At 42.2% G+C, this 24,485-nt stretch overlaps 2 protein-coding genes across 9 annotated transcripts in view; one reads left to right on the top strand and one right to left on the bottom strand.

The window, feature by feature from the left end:
• tesk2 (testis associated actin remodelling kinase 2) overlaps positions 1–3,754 on the bottom strand; it is a 122,665-nt gene extending 118,911 nt beyond the window's left edge. The window contains exon 1 of one of the 5 annotated variants that reach the window (XM_078561000.1): positions 3,653–3,754. The gene's annotated coding sequence lies outside the window, so the exon portion shown is untranslated. Of the gene's footprint in view, positions 1–3,643 lie in introns of all 5 variants that reach the window. The other 4 variants (XM_078561003.1, XM_078561004.1, XM_078561002.1 and 1 more) reach the window with 4 other exon arrangements.
• Positions 3,755–4,123: 369 nt separating this feature from the next.
• The window catches only part of LOC144692324 (uncharacterized), a 134,357-nt gene continuing 113,995 nt past the window's right edge, over positions 4,124–24,485 (top strand). Inside the window, exons 1-2 of one of the 4 annotated variants that reach the window (XM_078561025.1) lie at positions 4,124–4,198; positions 8,465–8,567. The gene's annotated coding sequence lies outside the window, so the exon portion shown is untranslated. Of the gene's footprint in view, positions 4,199–4,831; positions 4,959–8,436; positions 8,568–24,485 lie in introns of those variants that run through there. The other 3 variants (XM_078561024.1, XM_078561023.1, XM_078561027.1) reach the window with 3 other exon arrangements.

The following is a 24,485-nucleotide window of genomic DNA, read 5'->3' as shown; positions in this document are numbered from 1 at the left end:
ACGGAATAGGCTCAAGGGACTGAACAACCTCCTTCTTTTCCTACGGAGCAGAGTTTGTTGTGGCACCCAAAGATAAAAATTTTGGTATTTCCATTGTTAAGCTGGAGGAAATTCTGAAGTCTATACCTGTCAGCAGAGAGGCAGTAAAAGAACCAATTAATATGGAGCAAGTTGAACCAGATACTATTAAACATGTGAAAGCCATGGCTACAAATTATGCTCCCTCCAGACAGCACTGAGATAAGGAAGGAGAGAAAAATAAGGGTAGATTCTTGGAGGATACTGGAGGTGACAATGTGGGAGGATAGAGACACAGAAGGCAGATTTAAGGGGTTTGAACAGTTAATTTTAGAAGAACGAGTCTCAAAGCTGAAAGGAAACAACATAATCAAGACCATAAGGGAGGAGGAAAGATTGCATTTGGGGCAGTAGTTGAAGAGAACATGAGTCAAGAATAGGTTTTGTGAAGTGGAACAAACCCCAAGGAAAACCAACAGTTGATAATGTCAGACAGCATGTGGACCAGAGAGGGGATTTTGAATGGTGACAAGTTTGATGCAGCAAGAGGTAGATGACTTGGATGAGTCAGGTTTACAGAGGGTGGTGTGGACAGAAGAAAAATTGGCAGGGAGCTGCAAAAGGAAGTTGGTGGTCTTGATCTGGATTAGATAGGGTATTCCTTGCTCCTGCACAGTGCCAAGCAAGTAGGTTATCCACACTCAACAGGCACAAAGCTGGGCAATAAATTATCCATAAAGCTGCAAGTCTTTGTACAGGTTGTTGCAACTATGCACAACTGTCTTGCTGCTTTCAGAAATAAGAACTATAGCAGCCTAATATTCAGTCCAAAAAGATCTACAAGAGTTGTCAGCAGTAGAGCTTAATGCAGTGCTTCTCCTATTGTGCAACAGTATTAACACTTGAAACTTTGGCCCCTAGTCACGACATGTAAAACATTATTGCTGGAGCATACATTAAGCTATGGAATATCCCAGTGCAGTTTCTTTGGCTGCAGCAACTCATCACACATTTGTCCTTGTAACACTTTCTCTGCCTGTATACTATTTTATGGTACCAAATATAATGCGTGCTGTTCTTGTCGCTATATTACAAGGCGGATATAGAGGCAGAGGAGAGTGCAAAAGCAGATTTAAAAGCAGGAAAGGATGAACAGACTGGCTTTCTTTTCTCTTGAATAGAAAAGGGTGAGGGGTGGTCTCAGAGATTTTTTAAATTATGAAAGGTTTTGCTGGAGTGGATAGAGAGAACTTTACCACTTGTGGTGAAAAGGAAAACTATAGGCCATCAATGCACCAAGAAAACACCACAGAATTTCGAAGAAACTTCTATACCCAGAGTGGTGAGAATATAGAACTTGCCAGCACAGGGAATAGCTGAGGCGAATAGTATAGATGCATTTAAGGGGATGCTAGATAAGCATGTGAGGGGAAAAAGGAATGGAGGGTTCTGCTGATAGAGTCAGATGAGAAAGGATGAGAAGAGATTCAATTAGAGCATAAGTTTCAGCATGGACTGGTTAGGCTGAATAACCCGTTTCTGTGCCATAAATTCCATGTAATTCTATATAATAGTGGTTATTAATGTATAATGATTCATTAGGTTGATATGATTTAGCAGATATAGTTTATTGATGGTTGTGATTAAATACACTATACAGTAAGGCCATGCAAGTCCTAAATTTGACTTGAACAATATATAACAGTAATCACTCTCAGCAGGACGGTCTCTGTGGATGCTGCAATGGCCAACAGCACTCCTGCCTGAGGTGGAAGGAGAGGCCATTCAAGTAGCCTGCATAGGGATGCTGGGCCGAAAGATCTATCTAATTAGTCTCACCCCATGAGCACTATCTTTCCTTTTGAAGCGTATGTCCAAATCCCTTTCAAAAGTTATTATTGAACCTGCCTCCAAAGCCCTTTCAGGCAGTGCACTCCAAGTCATAACTCATTGCGTAAAAAACCTCTCACCTCATCTCTGGTTCTTTTGCCAATAATTTTAAATTTGTGCCCTTTGGTTAAACAGGTTCTCATTTACTTTTAACATAACTTCTCATACCAATTACTTTATAATGATTGCTGTGATGGCCACGAGTCTGTGATGGCCACGAGTCGTATTGTCCAACAATACTTTTGACAAGAATCACTTGTGATGAACATACATTTGGGCAAAACCTTGTAAAGCTGCCACCTAGAACATTACTTTAAACGGAGTAGCTGAATTCAAGAATTCAGCAGCAACACGACAAGGCAAAATAAAAATTGGTGGGTGGCATTTAAACCACCTTACAAAATGCTGTGTGTTATTTATGTTTACTGTGACATGGAGACAAAAAAACTCCAAATATAGGATGCTACAGCAATGATCTGGGAAACACATCTGCTCAATGGTTAATTGATTTAATACAAGAAAATTTTTCAAAATTCATTATGAATAGTAGCAAGATATAACAAATATCTCCACTCACAAGGCTACACACAAAATTATTTGAGACTTCAGAACTTATTCAGTTATTACAGCATGCCTGACCTATTCTTTTCTTCAAAGATTACAAAGACATTCTGTAAACTATGAAAATAATAATAAAACCACACAAAAGAAATATTTTTCTGGGATTATTATTGTTCAGCCCTTTGCTAAGACTAAATCACCAAAACAGCAAGAAGCCTCAGTTTTTTGCAAAATAGCAACAAAGTATCATGCTTAATTTATTATTCTGCATTTAAATCTTAATGTAGAATAATTCAATGTTAATTTCCAGCATTATCTGGGTTTTTCTACATTGAAATCTCAAATTCCTATAACAAACTTTAAGGTCTTGGTCTGTCTGACATCTAAATTCAAACTCTAAAACTAGAAAATTTTCTTTCACGATAAGAATTATCACATTGTTGGGCAGCAAAATTGTCAGTTGTAGAAGTGAAAACAGAAACAGATGCCAGCACTCAGTTCAGATGGCTTACTAGAGAGAAAAAAAACAACCCTCGTAAATATCAACAGAACCACCCAGACATTAACTTACCATCAACAATTTAACATTTTTTAGGCTGGCAAGTATGAGAGTTTTATTGAAGTGACAACATAATACTATTCAAAAAAAAAGGTCAATCTGAACATCAATACGAGCTCCCTGAAGAATTGGAAAACTAGATCAAAAAATGCCAACATTATATATTTAAACAGAAACTGCCCAAACTGTCGTCACTATACCCTGTAATATATGACTTAGAATCATACACATTTTTGTTGAATTATTTGGGTTGCATTTAATGTTTTAAATATTGAAAATCACAACAAAACGTAAACAAACACAGCGCGCACTCCTTCATCGCCAAGGGGCCTCCCAGCTCACACTTCAGACATCAGAAAACTCATTCGCCTGTGACCACCTCCCTAGACTCCACCTCCCTGATCCCAGTGTAAATAGGAAGGAGTAAGGCCCCAGCTCCTCCAGTGGTAAATGAGCTTGTCTCCGATCGACTGGAGAGCGCGGCCCGACCCCTGGGGCCTGGCCTGACACCCAGACGAAAACCAGACCCAACACAGCACAATAAATAAACAGACCCCCTTTTGGCCAATGCGTCTGACTGACCGCCCTCCATTTAAATAGAGGCTCCCAGCCCACCTTACTTACTGTTTGTTTATTTGCCCCAGCCGTTCGGGGGCTACGTTTGTCGCCCAGCTGCGTCTCTCCGCCTGTGCCCAACCCGAACGCCAGTGGAGATGGGCAGCGGCCCGGAGCCACTCAGCGATCCAGAAGCGGTGCGTGGGAGGGGCAACTGGGCACCACGTGCTCCAACCGTTCTACTTAGCCCGCCTCACCTCGCGCGCCGCACCCCATCCAATGGGCGGAGCAAGAAGGGCCATGAAATTCGATGGAAACACGCAGCAAAATAGTGTGGCGGAGCTTCAGCGCGCCGTGCTAGGGGAGGCGGAGCTCCAGCGGGCCGCGTGGAGAGGGCGGAGCTCCAGCACGCCGCACGGCTGGGGCGGAGCTACAGGGCGACGTACGGAGGGGGCGGGGCTCCACCGCGCCGGGCGGAAGGGGCGGGGCGGGGCTCCAGTGTGCCGCCAGGAGGGGAAACCGTTAGTGAGTGGAGTAGCGGGCTCAGCCTATGGCCGAGAGGTGTTCCTACGTCGCAAACATGTTATCAAAGATTCTCTGAAAGCAGCAACTGAGGTGGGTTGCAATTCAGCAGGCACCAGTTCCCATACAATATCTTACTCTCCTGCTGATCGTTGTTGTTGCAAGTGCCATCTTTCAGATGAAATGTTAAAGACCAGTATAAAAGCAAAATACTGAAGGGTCCTGCATAACTGAAACAAGAAGTAAACATGCTGGAAATAGTCAATAGGTCTGGCAGCACGCTTGATGTTGATTAAGGGGTGAACACCCCTGCTCTTCCTCAAAAGAGTGCCATGGGATCTTTTACATCCACCTGAAAGGGCAAATGGAGTCTCTGTTTAATGCTTCATCTGAAAGTCAAGTGCTTTGCCAGTGCAGCATTCTCATTACTATGCTGAAGTGTCAGCATTCACTTTTGTGCTCAAGTCCCAGATCCACAGCTGACACCAAGAGATGGTTATGCTGATAGGGTTAGATGGAGAGAGCTTGGAGGAGACTTGTGTGAGGTGTAAACATTGGCATGGACTTGATGGGCTGAATGGCTTGGTTCTTTGCTTAAGCAGAATGTAGAGAATTTTAACTCACATAAACAAGTGTCTTTGGGTCAGGTGGGATGTTAAATATCTGAATTCTAACTAACCTGCTCAGGTCTCATTTTAACAGAGGCAACCAACTCGTTCCCAGCTTTTCCATTGTAATGAAGCTGCATGATTCATATTGGACCATCACTTTAAATTTAATCTTGATGGGCTGAGTTTTCAGTCCTGAGGAAACATGGTGGCTAAAGGGAGGTGAAGAGTGCTGTATCCAGGAGGTAAGTGCCTTTCTGGTTATCTGTTGAGTGAGTTTACCTGCTTCACACACCCCTTTGATTGGATACCCCACCTGCCACCAACTGTTTCATTTTGTCTTCTGTCCTCATAGAGTTATACATCACAGAAACAGGCCCTTTGGCCCATCATGTCCATGCTGCACATCAAGCACCTATCTATTCTAATCCCATTTTCCAGCACTCAGCCTGTAGCCCCGTATGCTATGGCGTTTCAAGTGCTCATCTAAATACTTCTTGAATGTTGTGAGGGTACCTGCCTCTACCATCCCCTCAGGCACAGTGTGTTCCAGATTCCAACCACCCTCTGAGTGAAAAATGTTTTCCTCAAATCCCCTCTAAACCTCCTGCCTCTTACCTTAAAGCTATGCCCTCTGGTTATTGACACCTCCACTAAGGGGAAAAGTTTCTTCCTATCTACCCTATCTAAGCCCCTATGTCCTCTGATTTCCCCTGACCCTGGTCCCCGATCTCTTTTGTGATCTTTGAATCTTCTTCACCACCTCCCACAGCAGAAATAAAACTGTGAATGTTTTTTATTCATTCATGGGATGTGGGCTTCACTGCCTGGGTCAGCATTTATTGCCCATCCCCAATTGCCCTTGTGAAGGTGGTGGTGAGCTGCCTTCTTGAACTGCTGCAGTCCATGTGGTGTAGGTACACCCAGAGTGCTGTTAGGAAGGGAGTTCTCGGATTTTGACCCAATGACAGTGAAGGAACGGATATATATTTCCAAGTCAGGATGGTGAGTGACTTGGAGGGGAACTTCCAGTTGGTGGTATTCCCAACTATATACTGCCCTTGTCCTTCTAGATAGTAGTGGTCGTGGGTTTGGAAGGTGCTATCTAAGGACCCTTGGTAAATTCCTGCAGTGCCTCGTAGATGGTACACACTGCTGCTACTGTGCATCGGTGGTGGAGGAGTGAATGTTTGTGGGTGTGGTACCAATCAAGCGGGATGCTTTGTCCTGGACGGTGTCAAACTTCTTGAGTGTTGTGGGAGCTGCACTCATCCAGGCAAGTGGAGAGTATTCAATCACACTCCAGACACATGCCTTGTCAGGATTTGAGGAGTCAGAGGGTGAGTTACTCATTGCAGGATTACTGGTCTTTGACCTGCTTTTGTAGCTACAGTATTTTAATGGCTAGTCCAGTTCAGTTTCTGGTCAATGGTAACCCCCAAGATGTTGATAGTGGGGGTTCAAGGATGGTAATGCCATTGAATGTCAAGGGTGATGGTTAGATTCTCTCTTGTTGGAGATGGTCAATGCCTGGCACTTGTGTGGCGCGAATGTTACTTGCCGCTTGCCAGCCCAAGCCTGGATATTGTCCAGGTCTTGCTGCATATGGACATGGACTGCTTCAGTATCTGAGGAATCGTGAATGGTGCTGAACATTGTGCAATCATCAGCGAACATCCCCACTTCTGATCTTATGATCATTGATGAAGCAGCTGACGATGGTTGGGCCGAGGACACTACTCTGAGGAACTCCTGCAGTGATGTCCTGGAGCTGAGATGACTGACCTCCAACAACCACGACCATCTTCCTTTGTGCTAAGTATGACTCCAACCAACAGAGAGTTTTCCCCCTGAATCCCATTGACTCCATTTTTGCTAGGGCTCCTTGATGCCACACTCAGTCAAATGGGCCTTGATGTCAAGGGCAGTCACTCTCACCTCACCTCGGGAGTTCAGCTCTTTTGTCCATGTTTGAACCAAGGCTGTAATGAGCTCAGGTGCTGAGTGGCCCTGGCAGAACCCAAACTGGGTATCAGTGAGTAAGTCATTGCTAGACAAGTGCCGCTTGATGGCACTATTGATGACCCCTTCCATTACTTTACTAATGATCGAGAATAGACTGATGTGCCATAATTGGCTGGGTTGGATTTGTCCTGCTTTTTGTGTACAGGACATACCTGGGCAATTTTCCACATAGTCGGGTAGATGCCAGTGTTGTAGCTGTACTGGTACAGCTTGGCTAGGGAGGTAGCAAGTTCTGGAACGCAAGTCTTCAGTACTATTGCCAGAATGTTGTCAGGGCCCATAGCCTTTGCACTATCCAGTGCCTTCAGCTGTTTCTTGATATCATATGGAGTGGATCGAATTGGTTGAAGATTGGCATCTGTGATGCTGGGGACCTCCGGAGGAGGCTGAGATGGAACATCCACTCAGCACTTCTGGCTAAAGATTATAGCAAATGCTTCAGCCTTATCTTTTGCACTGATCTGCTGGGCTCCTCCATCATTGAGGATGGGGATATTTGTGGAGCCTCCTCCTCCAGTGAGCTGTTTAATTGTCCACCACCATTCACAACTGGATGTGGCAGGACTGCAGAGCTTAGATCTGATCCGCTGGTTGTGGGATCGCTTAGTCCTGTCTACCACTTGCTGCTTATGCTATTTGGCATGCAAGTAGTCCTGTGTTATAGCTTCACCAGGTTGACACCTCATTTTTAAGTATACCTGGTGCTGCTCCTGGCATGCCCTCCTGCACTCTTCATTGAACCAGGGTTGGTCCCCTAGCTTGATGGTAATGGTAGAGTGGGAGATATGCCTGGCCATGAGGTTATAGATTGTGTTCGAGTACGATTCTGCTACTGCTGATGGCTCATGGCGCCTCATGGATGCCCAGTCTTGAGTTGCTAGATCTGTTTAAAATCTATCCCAGTTAGCACAGTGGTAGTGCCACGCAGCATGATGGAGGGTATCCTCAATGTGAGGGCGGGACTTCATCTCCACAACGACTGCAGTGGTCACTCCTACCGATACTGTCATGGATAAATGCATCTGTGGCAGGCAGGTTGGTGAGGATGAGGTCAAGTATGTTCTTCCCTATTGTTGGTTCCCTCACCACCTGCCGCAGACCCAGTCTACCAGCTATGTCCTTTAGGACTCAGCCAGTTTGGTCAATAGCAGTGCTACATTAGTTTGGAAAGGGCCTCTCCCAGCAAATGATTTTTTTTTTTGGATTCCTTTCCATTGACTTCAACCTTGAACAAGCATTTACTAAAACAAAAGCCTCCCGTGATTCATAAAGGCAGAGAGATTTGAGTTTTAAAATGATCTGAGACCTTGTCTGTCTTCCTCAGGTAATTGTATTATTTCCAACACTGATCCACTGTCCATAGGACCATGGCGGTTACAGTGAATTTCTTTGTCACCTCCAATGTCACTGTTCTAAGCTTGTGAGTAAGCCCTTTTGTTCTCCAACTCCAGGAGCTGCTCACATTCCCAATTCATCTAAGGCCTGATCCACAAAGTATGGGACCTCTTCTTGAGACATTTTTTTTTCTGTGAAAAAGTCTATATGAAAAACACCTAATTACTTTATACTGCTTTGTAAAAAAAATAATAAAAGGTAAACTTTAGTGACTTTTCAGGTTGGTTCCAGGCCATTTCAGAAGTTTTATGTCATTCATCTCTCAGTGCCATGCCTTAACAGAGTTGTGGCATCTTTTTTCAGCTTCTTGTAATGCCATATGCTTGCTCAGTTAAATAGACCATCGTGGATGACCTTCACAAGATCCCAGGTACAACATTGACATCACTACGTTTCAACACATTTGCAGCAAGAAAATTGATGTGCACGATGAGGTAAAGAGTCCAATTGATAGCATTCACTATCAGTAGTGCTATTGCAGCAATTTCTGGCCCATTGGCTATTGAAACACAGAATCACTAGTCTTGTCCAAAGTGTATGGAATTTTTAGAATTGCTTGCAGGCCACCACCAGCTGAGAATGAACATTTTTAAATTAGACTAATCAATTACGAATCATTAATCAGTTTTTTGAATGCTTCTTTAGCATATTAATGTAAACCTATCAGAAATTATTGTACATTACTGTACATTGGCACCTGCAGTCACAATTGGGACATATGGACAGGATTCTTCTTTTTCACAGAAGGAAAGTGGATGGAAATTTCAGAGATTGAGTTACTCAAAATCTCTCATACCTCCAGGCATTTGGTTACAGAGGTGGCATTAGGAGGGAGCCAAGAGCAAGACGTCTGGCTGTGTTCTCTGAGGAGATAAGTAACAAATACATGGTGAAGGAAAAAGTACCAATTTCTTTCCAACTGTTTGTGATGATGTCATCTGAACTTTCCATGTGTTGCTATTCACTTCCAGCTATCAGATGTCATGCATGTTCCTGCATTATTGCAACTGCACTCTGATGCTCTTCCGGTGCTAGAGACAAAATTACATTTTCTCCACTTACCCATAACTAAACAATGACCCAAAAAGATTCTCGTAATGTTGGGTGACCTATTGTTACAAATGGTTTTCCTAACTTTGGTACAAACTTTCCGTAATAAACTTAAAAATGTGTACAAAAGAAATGTCATCCTTGAAATGTAGCAGAGTTCAGATCCAAATGGTAACGGGAACATCTGATGCTGTCATTAAAAATTTTGATGTAAACTATGAAGAAGTTTTGCTTAACCTTAAATGTCGTGTAAAATCGAGAAGCACACATTTCTTATTCGTTGGGTATGTCACGAAAAATTCTCATAATGTTATTGTGAATTATTGTAAAAGTAGGTTAATAGTGGAGTTTGGATGGTTTCTCTGTGTGTGCGTGTGTGGGATTTAATTGAATTGATGACAGTTGGTCTGGAGGCTTTGACTCATTAAAAGAAGCTAGGTTTGAAATGTGTAAACATGGCTGAAGTTTTAGAATGTGAGGTGAGAAGAATTTGCATTTTTAGATAAATCAGGGTAGTTTGAATTTCAAAGAGATGGTAGTATGTTATACCAAGCCAGAGAAGCTAGGCCAAGCAGTGTGTTTATTTTTCCCAAAGGTTACTGATAATATTACTACCATGAAAAGATTTATATTATGAGAAAGGTAAAGTTCCAAGGACATATGGGATTTACACTAAAAGGGAGAAACTTGTACAAAGGAGAAGAGGCTATGTGTCAAGAAAGGCATTATAAGATCTACCAGAAGTTGTGAAAAGCCTCCAGTATTTGTGCATCAAGCCTGCTGTCTACAGAAACCAAAGCTGGGAAAAGCCATTTTGAATTCTACTGTCCAGGGTATTGTGTTAACTTGCCTGGATCTGTTTAAATCTATTTTTTTTACCGTTGCCTTAACAGGGGTGTAACTGGAAGCCAGATTAATTAGGGGTTTTAGAAGTTATTATAGTAGTAATTTGTAGACCTATGTATGTGCTTGAAATATTTTCTTCTGTTAATAAATGTTTAATTTAGTTTTCTAAAAAAAATCTCTAAAGCTTTGGTGGACTTTTTACTTCTGAATTCAGTATCTAAGGGTAAGTTAACAGAGCTGGCGGATAAGTTGCGGTTGAGGTTACCGATAGGGACAAAGAAAGCAGACATAGTTGAAATGATAGCACAGTATTTGAAGTTGAAAGTGATACCTGACACCAGTGAGTCACAGCTGGAGATAGTGAGACTTCAGTTAGAAATGAAGAGGCTTGAATTTGAACAAGCAAAGGAACTGAAAAAACTTGAATTGGAGGCAAAAGAAAAAGAATTGGAAATGAAAAAAACTGGAACTAGAGGCAGCAGAAAAAGAAAAGGAAAAAGAGAGATTATTTAAAAAAGAATTGGAAATGCGAAAACTTGATCTCTAGAAGGAAGAATTAGCAATGGAGGAAAGAGAGAAGAAAAGAGACAGAGAGTACCGACTCAAAAAGTTGGACTTTAAAAAAGAGACATCAGATACTGAGGAAAGGTCTGATTATGAAAAAACCATTAACCTAAAACCCAGGGGGGAGATGTTTAAATTTGTGCAAGCTCTTCCTAAGTTTGAAGAAAGAGATCTGGAAACGTTCTTTATTTCATTTGAGAAGATAACTAAACAGATGAATTGGCGACAAGAAAATTGGACGTTGTTGTTACAATCTAACTTGGTGGGGAGAGCACATGAGGTTTATGCTTCACTGTCAGAAGAAATGTCAGTGGACTATGATGTGGTAAGAAAGGCCATTTTGAGTGCATATGAGTTGGTTCCTGAGGCATACAGGCAAAAATTTAAGAATATAAGAAAACAGCCTGGGCAAACTTATATTGAGTTTGAGAGAGTAAAACAAAGTAATTTCGACCGGTGGATATGGGCATTAAAGATAGAGGGAACATATGCAGTTCTTGGAGAAGTAATTCTTTTGGAAGAATTTAAAGATTCAATTCCTTCGGTAGTGAGAACTCATGTGGAGGAACAGAGGGTTAAAACGGTAAGAGAAGCAGCAGAGATAGCTGATGATAATGGATTAGTTCATAGATCTAAACCTTTTTTTGTCACGCTTTTAAATCAGAGAAGGATAGAAAGTGCGAAGGTGAAAGGAAGGTGGGTAGTCAGGGAAGAGAAAGAGTATGTGGAAATTGCCAAGAAGTTTTTTCTCAGACTGAAAAGGAAGGTGCCAAGGGTAGAAGTGAAACTCAAAAATTGAAGTGTTTTCATTGTAATGAAGTTGGGCACACGAAGTCAGTGTGTTGAAAATTACAGGGAAAATCTGTTGGAATTATTGGGATGCAGAAGTAAAAGTACTGTGGGTTCTTAGAAAAATTTATTAATTTTGCTTCCAATCTCCACCCCTCCATCATTTTCACATGGTCCATCTCTGACACTTCCCTTCCTGGACCTCTCTGTCTCAATGTCTGGTGATAGACTGTCCACCAATATCCATTACAAGCCTACCGACTCCCACAGCTACCTCGACTACAGCTCCTCACACCCCGCTTCCTGTAAGAACTGCATCCCATTCTCTCAGTTCCTTTGCCTCCGTCGCATCAGTTCTGATGATGCTACCTTCAAAAACAGTTCCTCTGACATGTCCTCCTTCCTTTAACCGAGGTTTTCCACCCACGGTTGCTGACAGGGCCCTCAACCGTGTCCGGCCCATCTCCCGCGCATCCGCCCTCACGCCTTCTCCTCCCTCTCAGAAACATGATAGGGTCCCCCTTGTCCTCACTTATCACCCCACAAGCCTCTGCATTCAAAGGATCATCCTCCGCCATTTCCGACAACTCCAGCATGATGCCACCACCAAACACATCTTCCCTTCACCCCCTCTGGCGGCATTCCGTAGGGATCGTTCCCTCCGGGACACCCTGGTCCACTCCTCAACCCCCACCTATAGCACCTCCCCATGCCCACGCAGAAGATGCAACACCTGCCCCTTCACTTCCTCTCTCCTCACCGTCCAAGGGCCCAAACACTCCTTTCAAGTGAAGCAGCATTTCACTTGCATTTCCCCTAACTTAGTCTACTGCATTCGTTGCTCCCAATGCGGTCTCCTCTACATTGGAGAGACCAAACGTAAACTGGGCGACCACTTTGCAGAACACCTGCAGTCTGTCTGCAAGAAAGACCCAAACCTCCCTGTCGCTTGCCATTTTAACACTCCACCCTGTTCTCTTGCCCACATGTCTGTCCTTGGCTTGCTGCATTGTTCCAGTGAAGCCCAACGCATACTGGAGGAACAGCACCTCATCTTCCAACTAGGCACTTTACAGCCTTCCAGACTGAATATTGAATTCAACAACTTTAGATCTTAAACTCCCTCCTCCATCCCCACCCCCATTTCCGTTTCTTCCCCCTCCCTTTTGTTTTTTCCAATAATTTATATAGATTTTTCTTTTCCCACCTATTTCCATTATTTTTAAATCTATTCCTGTAATGCCCTGTCAGTCTTTCCACCCCACCCCCACTAGAGCTGTACCTTGAGTGTCCTGCCATCCATTCTTAATTAGCACATTCTCTTAGATAATATCACCACCTTTAACACCTCTTTGTTCCTTTGTCTGTAACATCTTTTGATTATCTGCTCCTATCACTGCTTGCTTGCCCCTACAACCACCCCCACCCCCTCAACTCCCCCCCCCACCAAACCTTAAACCAGCTTATATTTCGCCCTTCTCCTGATATTGCTCAGTTCTGTTGAAGGGTCATGAGGACTCGAAACGTCAACTCTTTTCTTCTTCGCCGATGCTGCCAGACCTGCTGAGTTTTTCCAGGTAATTCTGTTTTTGTTGTGGGTTCTTAGGTTCAGGCACAGGAAAAAGCAGTGGTTTGTGTACAGGTAAAACAGGAAAAATCAGTGATAGGTAAAGATGTGGGAATGTGTTCACAATTTACCCAAGGGGGTTCTGAGGAGCAAGTTGCAGAAATGTTTAAAGCTTTTGTATGTGAAGGGGAAGTATTTCCATATATACAGGATGGAGTTGGTAAAGATATTAAAATTTTAAGAGACACAGGGTTAGTCAACCCTTAATGTTGTGGGATAGCGATATTTGTTCAGAGCGAGTATTGCAGGAACAGGTGATAATAAGTGGGGTTCGTGGAGATGATAGACCTATTCCATTGTGGGAGGTAAATTTAAAGAGTATGTAGAAAACGGGTGAGATGATTGTTGGGGTCGTGGAAAAATTGCCCATTGAAGGGTTCAATTTATTTTATGTAACGGTATAGCTGGGACACAGATGTAGGTGATGCCTATGGTAGCTGAGCAACCTGTAGTGATGTTTTCAACAGAAGCGTTGCAGAAAGAGCATCCTGGATTGTTTCCAGATTGTGTGGTAACAAGATCACAAGCTCACAGGTTGAAACAGGAAGAAAAGGAAGTTAAAAGGTAGGGAAAAGGTATTGAAGTTCAATGAGCTGACACTGTCTTTGATAAGATTGTTCAGGAAGAAACAATGGGAGATAATGCAGCTGAGGTATTTAGCTCAAGGCAGTTGGTAGAGTTACAGCAAAAGGACCCACAAATAAAACAGTTATATCACGCAGCTTACGCAGAAAAAGAGGCAGAATGTGGTCCAGAGTGTTATTACTTTAAAGACAATGTGTTAACGAGAAAGTGGCAGCCGTATCAGGTTTTAGCAGATGAAAACTAGAGGGAAGTACATCAGATTGTTATACCATTTGGAAATAGAAATGAGATCCTGAGAATATCTCATGAAATTCCAATAGGGGGACATTTAGGAAGTAGAAAGACACGGGCAAAAATACAAAAACATTTTTTTTGGCCTGGGCTGCATAGAGATGTAGTCAAATTCTGTAGAACGTGTCACACATAGAGTCATAGAGGTCTACAGCACAGAAAAAGGCCCTTCGGCCCATCGAGCCTGCGCCGGTCAAACAAGTACCTAACTATTCTAATCCCATTTTCGAGGCCCATAGCCTTGTATGCCATGGCATCGCAAGTGCACATCCAAATACTTCTTAAATGTTATAAGGGTTTCTGCCTCTACCACCCTTTCAGGCAGAGAGTTCCAGATTCCCACCACCCTCTGGATGAAAAAATTCTTCCTCATGTCCTCTCTAAACCTCCTGCCGCTTACCTTAAATTTATTTCCCCTGGTTATTGATCCCTCCACCAAGGGGAAAAGTTCCTTCCTGTATACACTATCTATGCCCCTCTTAATTTTATACACCCCAATCATGTCCCTCCTCAATCTCCTCTGCTCCAGGGAAAATAACCCCAGTCCATCCAACCTTTCCTCATAACCAAAACTCTCCAGCCCAGGCAACATCCTGGTAAATCTCCTTTGCACTTTCTCTAGTGCAATCACATCCTTCCTATAATGTGGATTCCAGAACTGCACACAATACTCTAGCTGTGGCCTAACCAGCATTTTGTACAGTTCCAGCATAACCTCCCTGCTCTTATATTCTATGCCTTGGCTAATAAAGGCGAGTATCCCATATGCCTTCTTAACCACCTTACCTACCTGTCCCGCTACCTTAAGGGACCGGTGGACATGTATACCAAGGCCCCTCTGATCCTCGGTACTTCCCAGGATCCTACCATTCATTGTGTATTCCTGTGCCTTGTTTGTTCTGCCCAAGTGCATCACCTCACACTTATGCAGATTAAGTTCCATTTGCCTCTGATCAGCCCATCTGACCAGCCCGACTATATCCTCCTGTAATCTAAGGCTATCCTCCTCACTATTTACCACCCTCCAATTTTCGTGTCATCCGCGAACTTACTGATCAACCCTTCTACATTCAAATCTAAATCGTTTATATATACCACAAACAGCAAGGGACCCAACATTGATCCCTGTGGAACCCCACTGGACACAGGCATCCAGTCACAAAAACACCCCTCGACTATCACCCTCTGTTTCCTGCCACTCAGCCAATTCTGGATCCAATTTGCCAAATTGCCTTAGATCCCATGGGCTCTTACCTTCGTTATCAGTCTCCCATGCGGGACCTTATCAAAAGCCTTGCTGAAGTCCAAGTAGACCATGTCAAATGAATTGCCCTCATTTACACACCTGGCCACCTCTTCGAAAAATTCAATCAAGTTGGTCAGACATAACCTCCCCTTAACAAAACCATGCTGACTGTCCTTGATTAATCCCTGCCTCTCCAAGTGTAGATTAATTCAGTCCCTCAGAATTGCTTCCAATAGTTTCCCCACCACTGAGGTTAGACTGACTGGCCTGTAGTTCCCTGGTTTATCCCTTCCTCCCTTCTTGAATAATGGTACCACATTGGTTGTCCCCCAGTCCTCTGGCACCTTTCCTGTGGCCAGAGAGCTATTGAAAATTATTGCCAGCGCCCCTGCTATCTCCTCCCTTGCCTCACTCAATAGCCTGGGATACATTTCATCCGGGCCTGGAGATTTATCTACTTTTAAGCCTGCCAGAACACTTAGAACCTCCTCCCTTTCTATGCTAATTTTAAAAATTATATCACAGTCCATCTGCCTGATTTCCATACCCATGTCGTCCCCCTCACTTGTGAACACTGACACAAAGTATTCACTTAGAATGAATGAAAGAATGAACATGTCAGGTGTTAGGGAAACCACAAGCAGTGATTAAGCCGGTGCCTTTAATTCCAATTCAGGCATTTGAAGAACCTTTTACTCGGGTCATGATTGATTGTGTAGGACCCGTCCCTAAGACTAAAAGTGGAAATCTGTACTTACTGACAATAATGGATGTGTCTACAAGCTTTCCTGAAGCGACATCTTTAAGAAATATTACAGCAAAGAGAATTGTGGAAGAGTTGACTAAATTTTTTACAAGATATGGTTTACCAAAAGAAATACATTCAGATCAGGTTTCAAATTTCATGTCACGGCTGTTTAAGGAAGTAATGAACAGTTTGCAGATAAAACAATTTAAGTCAACAGCTTACCATCCTGAATCACAAGGGGTGTTGGAAGGATGGCATCAAACTTTAAAAACTATGATGAGGGCATATAGTCAGGACTACACACAGGATTGAGCTGGGAAAGTCCATTCTTGTTATTTTCCATTGGGGTGCTCCTAATGCACCAACTGGATTTAGTCCTTGTGAATTAGCCTATGGTCATGAGGTAAGGGAACTACAGAAATTGATTCATGAGAAATTGGTGGGTCAAAATTCAGAAACTACTGTCCTGAATTAAATATCAAACTTCATAGAAAGATTGGACAGAGTATGTGAGTTAGCTAGTGAACATTTAAAGATATCGCAACAAGTGATGAAAGTGAAGACAAATAGGAAAGCTACAGCTTGTAGTTTTGTTGCGGGGGGAAAAGTGTTAGTTCTGTTACCAGTACTAGGTGACTTGTTAAAGGCAAGGTTTAGTGGACCTTACAGGATTGAAAAGAAACTGAGTGAAGTAAATTATTTAATAAATACTTCAGATAGAAGAAAGAAGTAGAGGGTGTGTCAGGTAAATATGCTTAAAAAGTACTTTGACAGGGAAGGGGACCAAAAGTAGGTATTAGTGGCGGTAGATAAGGAGAAAGAGGTAGAAATGCAAGATTCTGAAATTGATTTTCCTCTAATCAAATTGGATAATGAGGGGGTACTTGAAAATTTAAATGTAATGCTGAGTTACCTTCCAGACAAGTGTCAAAGTGATTTGGAGAAGCTGTTGCAGTCACACAAAGCTATTTGTGGGAATAAGCTGTGGGGGCAGGAGGACAAATTTAGCTACACATGATGTGTGTGTAGAACTTTCATCTTTGATAAAGCAAAGTCCTTATAGATTAAATCCAGCAAAGTTATCACAAGTACAGAAAGAAATTGAATTCATGATTCGAAATGACATCGAGTCTATTTGCAGTAACTGGAGTTTGCCTATTGTAATCGTACCAAAACCGGATGGAAAACAAAGACTGTGTGTGGACTATCGAAAGGTGAATGCAGTGACAAAAGCAGATTCATATCCCAGACCACAGTTGGAAGATTGCATTGAGAAAGTGGGACAATCAAAGCTTATCATAAGAGCGTAAGAACATAAGAACTAGGAGCAGGAGTAGGCAATTCAGCCCCTCGAGCCTGCCCCGCAATTCAATACGATCATGGCTGATCTCATTTCAGCCTCAGCTCCAATTTCCCGCCCTCTCCCCATAACCTTTCAACTCGTTACTAATTAAAAATCTGTCCATCTCCTCCTTAAATTTATTTAGCGCCCCGGCATCCACTGCACTCTGAGGTAGTGAATTCCACAGATTCAAGACCCTTTGAGAAAAGTAATTCCTCCTCATCTCTGATTTAAATCTACCGCCCCTTAGCCTAAAACTATGGCCTCTCATTCTAGAATGTCCCACAAGGGGAAACATCCACTTCACGTCTACTTTATCTATCCCCTTTAGTATCTTATATACCTCAATTAGATCTCCTCTCATCCTTCTAAACTCTAGCGAGTATAGGCCTAAACTGCTCAATCTCTCCTCATAAGACAAGCACCGCATCTCTGGAATCAATCTAGCGAACCTCCTCTGAACTGCCTCCAATGCAACTACATCCTCAAGTAAGGGGACCAAAACTGTGCACAGTACTCCAGGTGCAGTCTCACCAATGCCTTGTACAGTTGCAACAACACTTCCCTATTTTTATACTCTATTCCTTTAGCAATAAATGCCAAAATTCCATTTGCCTTCCTTATTACCTGCTGTACCTGCATACTAGCTTTCAGCGATTCATGCACGAGGTTACCCAGATCTCTGCACTGAAGCATTCTGAAGTTTCTCTCCATTTAAATAATAAGTCACCTTTTTATTCTTCCGACCAAAATGGATAACCTCACACTTACCCACGTTAAACTCCGTCTGCCAAATTTTGGCCCATTCTCCTAACCTGTTCATATCCATTTGTAAATTTCTTATTTCTTCATTTCAACTTACTTTCCCACCTATTTTGGTGTCATCTACAAATTTAGCTATAGTACCTTCTATCCCTGAATCCAAGTCATTCATATAGATTGTAAATAGTTGGGGCCCAAGGACCAAACCCTGTGGCACCCCACTAGTTACAGCTTGCCATCCAGAAAAATACCCATATATCCCGACTCTCTGCTTTCTGTTGGTTAGCCAATCCTCTATCCAAGCTAATATATTACCCCTAACTCCATGTGATCTTATCTTCTGTATTAATCTTTTGTGCAGCACCTTATCAAAGACCTTCTGGAAGTCCAGATATACTACATCTACAGGATCCCCATTATCCACTTTGCTTGTCACATCTTCAAAGAACTCTAGCAAATTAGTCAAACACGATTTACTCTTCATAAGACCATGATGGCTCTGATGGATTGTATTTTGACTTTCCAAATTCCCCATTATTACTTCCTTAATAATGGATTCCAACAATTTCCCAATGACAGACATTAAACTAACTGGTCTATAGTTTCCTATTTTCTGCCTCCCCACCCCCCCCCCCTTTTTGAATAAGTTATATTAGCATTTTTCCAATGCACTGGAACCTTTCCAGAATCCAGGGAATTTTGGAATATTATAGCCAATGCATCCACTATCTCCGCTGCCACTTCCTTTAAGACCCTGGGATGTAGGCCATTAGGTCCTGGGGACTTGTTACCCTTTAATCCCAGTAGTTTGCTCAGTAATTTTTCTCTAGCAATGGTGATTGTTCTAAGTTCCTCCTTCTCCATACCCTCTGCACTACCTGTTACTATTGGGATGGTACTATTGTCCTCCACCTTGAAAACTGAGGCAAAATTTTGATTAAGCATTTCTGCATTCCCCACTATTAACTCCCCAGTCCTCCAAGGGACCAACATTCACTTTTACTACCCTCTTTCCTTTTATATACTTGTAGAAGCTTTTGCTATCAGTTTTTACATTTTGTGCTAGTTTTCTTTACCTCACAAAGATTGACTTGCTGAAAGGATATTGGCAAGTACCGTTATCGGAGAGAGCTAAGGAGATATTAACTTTTGTGATGCCAGATGGACAATATCATTTTAAAGACATGCCATTTGGTAAGAAAAATGCACCTGCAATGTTTCAAAGACTGATAAATAAAGTAATTGAGGCATGAGAATTGTGTTATTTATATTGACGACTTGATAGTTTTCAGTCAAACATGGGAGGAGCATTTACAACATCTGGAAGAATTATTTAGTCGACTACAAGGAGCTAATTTGGTGATGAAGTTGGCTAAAAGTGAATTTGCAAAAGTGCAAGCTACATATCTAGGCCATACCATTGGACATGGTAAGGTGGCTCCGAGAGATGTTAAAGTCAAAGCTATCATGGATTTCCCTGTGCCTACAACAAAATGAGAAGTTTTGAGATTTCTGAGCATGAGTGGGTTTACCAGACATTTGTACCAAATTTTAGCAGTGTGGCTGCTCCATTGACTGAACTATTAAAAAAGAACAAGAAGTTTCAATGGACACAGGAGTGTCAGAATGTATTTGACAGTTTGAAAACTGTATTAACTACGACACCAGTTTTGGCAGCACCCAATAATGCCAAGCAATTTAAGTTGGCCATTAACACAAGCAATATAGGCATTGGGGCCGTATTGTTGCAAGAATTTGAAACTGGAATTGAGAAGCTGATAGGTTATTTTTCATGGAAATTGAATGTACAACAGAGAAGATATTCAACAATCAAAAAGGAGACTCTCCGGTGTGGTGTTAGCTTTGCAACATTTTGAGATTTACATTGCTAACAATTCATCAGAAACAATTGTTTATACAGACCACAATCCTTTAAAGTTTCTGGACAAATTTCGAGACCGAAGGCTATTCAGATCGTGTTTATTACTGGAACCATTTAATCTACAGATTATACATGTGGCTTGATGTGAAAATCAAATTGCAAGTGCATTGTCAAGAGTTTAAAGCTCAAAGGGAAAATTGGACATTTAAAACCTGGACACTGGACTGGAATGATATCTGTTGATACCAAGGATTTGTATATATGTTATGTTAATGCATGCATCTGGTAATGAAATAGTTTGAGGATAAAGATAAGTGTAAGATGGGTTAAGAAATTGAAGCCGTCTTTTTAAATTATGACGGTTCATTTTCTCGTAAAGGGGAGTATCACAAAGTATAATAATTCTCATATTATTGTGATTTATTGTAAAAGTAGGTTAAAATTGGGGTTTGGATAGTTTCTGTGTGTGCGTGCCTGCATGCGTGTGTGATTTAATTGAATTGGAGACAGCTGGTCTGGAGGCTTTGACTCATCAAAAGAAGCTAGGTTTGAAATGCTAAATACGTAAATATGGCTGATGTTTTAGAATGTGAGGTGAGGAGAATTTGCATTTTTAGATAAATCAGGGTAGCTTGAACTTAAAAGAGATTGCAGTATGTTACACCAAGCCAGAGAAGCTAGGCCAAGCAGCGTGTTTATTTTTCCCAAAGGTTACAGATAATGTTAGTACCATGAAAAGATTTATATTATGCAAAAGGTAAAGACATAGGGAAACAATGGGATTTACATTAAAAGGGAGAAACATGTATAAAGGAGAAGAGGCAATGTGTCAGGGAAGGCATTGTAAGTTCTACCAGAAGTGTGAAAAGCCTCCAGTATTTGTGTATCAAGCCTGCTGTCTACAGAAACTGAAGCTGGGAAAAGCCACTTTGAATTCTACTGTCCAGGGTATTGTGTTAACTTGCCTGGATCTGTTTAAATCTATTTTTTTTTACCGTTGCCTTAATGGGACTGTAACTGGAAGCCAGCTTAATTAGGGGTTTTAGGAGTTATTATGGTGGTAATTTGTAGACTTGCGTATGTGCTTGAAATCTTTTCTTTTGTTAATAAATGTTTAATTTAGTTTTCTAAAAAATCTCAAGTCTTGGTGGACTTATTACTTCTGAATTCACGCATCTCAAAATAAATACAAATTATAAAACTGTTGTGACCGCGTGATTAAGTTTCCCTCACGGATTTGATCTGCCTGGCACTCATCATCTGCCACGCCATAACAGGTGGTTTCCCAGGGGCAGCAGCTCTACAGCAAAACCAAGGTAAGTTTGAAATTTTTTCCACATTGTTTCCAGTGGAGTAAATCAAAGATGCACAGGCTGTTTACTGTTGTACTGTGACCTATCAGGGAGGGAGACCTCGGATGTGTCTCTATGATGGCAGTAAAATATCATTTGAAAAAAATCAAGTAACTTTATGTAAGAATATTCCTTTCTATCAGAAAACTGAGCTTTGAACTAAAAGTACCGTTACACTAGGGGCTGAATTTTTGGGACCCCCAAAAGCAGGAACCGAGACGGGGTGTATGTGTGGGCGAAAATATTGGCGCCGGAGGATGTGTCAGTCTCAGGACGCCATTCCCAGCACCAGCAATTTTGGAGAAGATGAGTTCAGGTTCAGAGAAAGCCGCCCATCCGCAAAAGGCGGGCAGGAAATTAGGCTCATTAAAATTTTCCAGTCGACCTCCAGTTTGTTAATGTGATGGGGGACAGATCAACTGCCCAGAGGCAGGTACCCAGCAGCAGGCTGAGGTGTCAGCACTCCTGGCAGACTTACAGGCTCTCCTTGCCTGTCTGGGTGGATGTATAGCCAAAGACCATCCTGTAACGGGCCTTTAGCCCATCCCCAACCACGCACACACACAAACATTATGGTGGCCTGGCTGCTTTTTCTTTTTTTAATTATAAGTTTTTAAAAAGTGGTTGAGAGGGCACTTTTCTTGTTGAGGCACCATTCCAGTTACTTACCTTGTACTTCAGCCAAGTGCTTCTCTGAAACTTCGAGAGCCCATCTGCTGTCTTTGATTGGACAGGAAATCCATCTCAATGCCAATTAAGGGCTTACCCACATGAAGACATTAATTGTTATGTATTGAATGTCTTGATTAGCTTGCCGTACTTTGCAAGCCAGTGCATTATGGGATTGCAGAATTCATGTTATTTTGTTAGTTCTGTTACTGCAGTAGAATAAACGAGAACTGCACTGATCAATCACCTCCAGGCCTCCATGAGTACCGATTAGTTTTTAAAAGTTATCGACTGCACCAATATAAAACATAAATTGGTGACGAAGACAACAGACCTTTGTGGTAAGGCTGCTCGAAAAGTGGAACAGCTAGTAAAAGGAAATTACAAGTTTTAAAAAAAAGTACGCCTACTCTCCCAGAACGCTCCCGAAGTTGACAAAAGGGACCTGCAAGGTGAAGATAAAAAGACATAAAGAGAAGAAATCACTTCTGTGCTTTTTCTGAACAGGAAAGAAGTTTAAAAAATAAAAAGCTTACAGGAAAAAAAGCGAAGCAGCCACATTTGCAAAAAGAAGAAACCCATGATTACAGGGATGCTGAAAAAGCACTGGAAAATATAGCGACAGGGCCGCCGACTACAGGCAGCCTCCGAAGTTCCAAATATACAGGACGTGCAAGATTCAGAAAGAAGATACAGAGAGAAGAACGTGCTGCAGTTGTAAAAAGTTAAAAAATTTACTGAAAGGGAAGGTCCACAATCGCTCAGAGCTCGCCAAAAACCCGAAAAGTGCAGGAAAAACCAGAGACATAACCAGCAGCTGCTGACAGTCTGAGTTTTAAAAAAAGATTACTGTCTCAAAGTGGTAACAGCATTTAAAGTGGTAATTACAAAAAAAAAAGAAACAGCAGTAAACAGCGAGTAACTGACTAAGAAGAGAAAATAAAAAAGCAGAAAATGTCTACATTAACTATGGGACATTTCGATGAGACTGTGGAACAGTGGAGCTCCTACACTGAACGCTTTTGAGCTTTTTGCCCTTGCAAATGGAATTGAAAATAATAGAAAGGTGGCAACTTTCTTAAGTGTGATGGGAGCTAAAATCTTTGGCTTATTAAGAAGCTTGGTGCAGCCTTATAAATCTGGCACAAAACCGTATGAGGATATTGTAAAAGTCCTGGAGACTCATTTTTCCCCTAAGTTACTTGTCATAGCAAAATGATATAGGTTTCACAAAAGAAACCAAGAGGGGGAAACAATTGCGCTGTATGTTGTGGTACTTAAAAAGCTCACTGAACATTGTGAAATCAAAGAAGTGCTGAATGATACCCTCCGTGACAGGTTGGTCTGTGGCCTTCATACTGAAGCAATCCAGAATGCCTCCTGACAGAGGCTAACCTCACTTTGCAGAAAGCCATAGAGATCGCAGTCTCCATGAGCTGGCTGTAAAAGAAGCACAGCAGCTAGTGCATCAACTCGAGTGCATGACGTGACTGCTGCTTGCTATCTTGTGTACACACTCAGCTGAGAATGTTACTGTTGTGGAAAGCCTAGTCATCATCCATCTGAATGTTGGTACAGAGACCTTGAATTGCATCGGTGTGGCAAGAAGGGACACATTGAGTGTGCCTGTAAAAACAAAAAAGTAGCCGTGAATCAGAAAGACAAGCCAGAGAAAAAGGAATCTGGCGTAACAAGAAGAAAAATCTGCATGTCATACAACAGGAACAGGCAGACCGGAGTGACACCGAGTCGAAAGGAGAAGGGCCCCTCCACATCTTGTCGTTGGCAGATGATTCACAGGGCGACTGGGTAGCACTGCTGCTGGAGGGCCAACCAATATGTTTGGAACTGGATACAGGGGCAGCAGTTTCTCTGGTCCCAGATGTGGTCTATAAGGAGAAGTTTAAACATCTTCCCTTGACACCTCCAAAAATTGTTCTGAAAACATATGCAGGGGGATCTGTACCTATGATGGGCAGAATGGAAGTTAAAGTGGAACTAAATGGACAGACTGCTAAGCCACCTCTGTTTGTAGTGAAAGGCAACTACCCAGCTTTAGTTGGACGCTCATGGCTTGAGAAGATCCGGTTAAACTGGGGAGAAGTACACAGCATTGCAAAAGAAGACGCTGGTCTGACAACTGTTATAAAAAAACATGCTGCTGTTTTCAAATGAGATTTGGGAAGCATTAAGGGAATCACGGTAAAATTGAATATCAAAGCTGACTCTCAACCAAAATTTCTGAAGGCCAGAACTGTGCCTTATGCCAAATGACCAAAAGTCAAAGCTGACCTGGAGCGCCTGGTCAAGATAGGGGTCTCGGTACTTGTCTCCCATAGCAAATGGGCAACACCCATCGTTCCAGTGCTCAAGAAAGGGGCTCCATATGCATCTGTGGAGATTTCAAGGTTACTGTTAACCCTGTGTTGTACGCTGAACAATATATACTTCCCCATATTGAGGACCTTCAACAAACTAGACCTATTCCAGGCCTACTTACAAATGCACGTTGATGAGAAGTCACAAGAATATCTTACCATCACAACACACAACAAGGGACTGTACAGATATTGCCATTTGCCTTTTGGAATAACATCAA

Source organism: Cetorhinus maximus, chromosome 17 (genome assembly GCF_964194155.1).
Source record: "Cetorhinus maximus chromosome 17, sCetMax3.hap1.1, whole genome shotgun sequence".
Taxonomy (NCBI): domain Eukaryota; kingdom Metazoa; phylum Chordata; class Chondrichthyes; order Lamniformes; family Cetorhinidae; genus Cetorhinus; species Cetorhinus maximus.
This window is presented reverse-complemented; position numbering and strand designations above follow the sequence as displayed.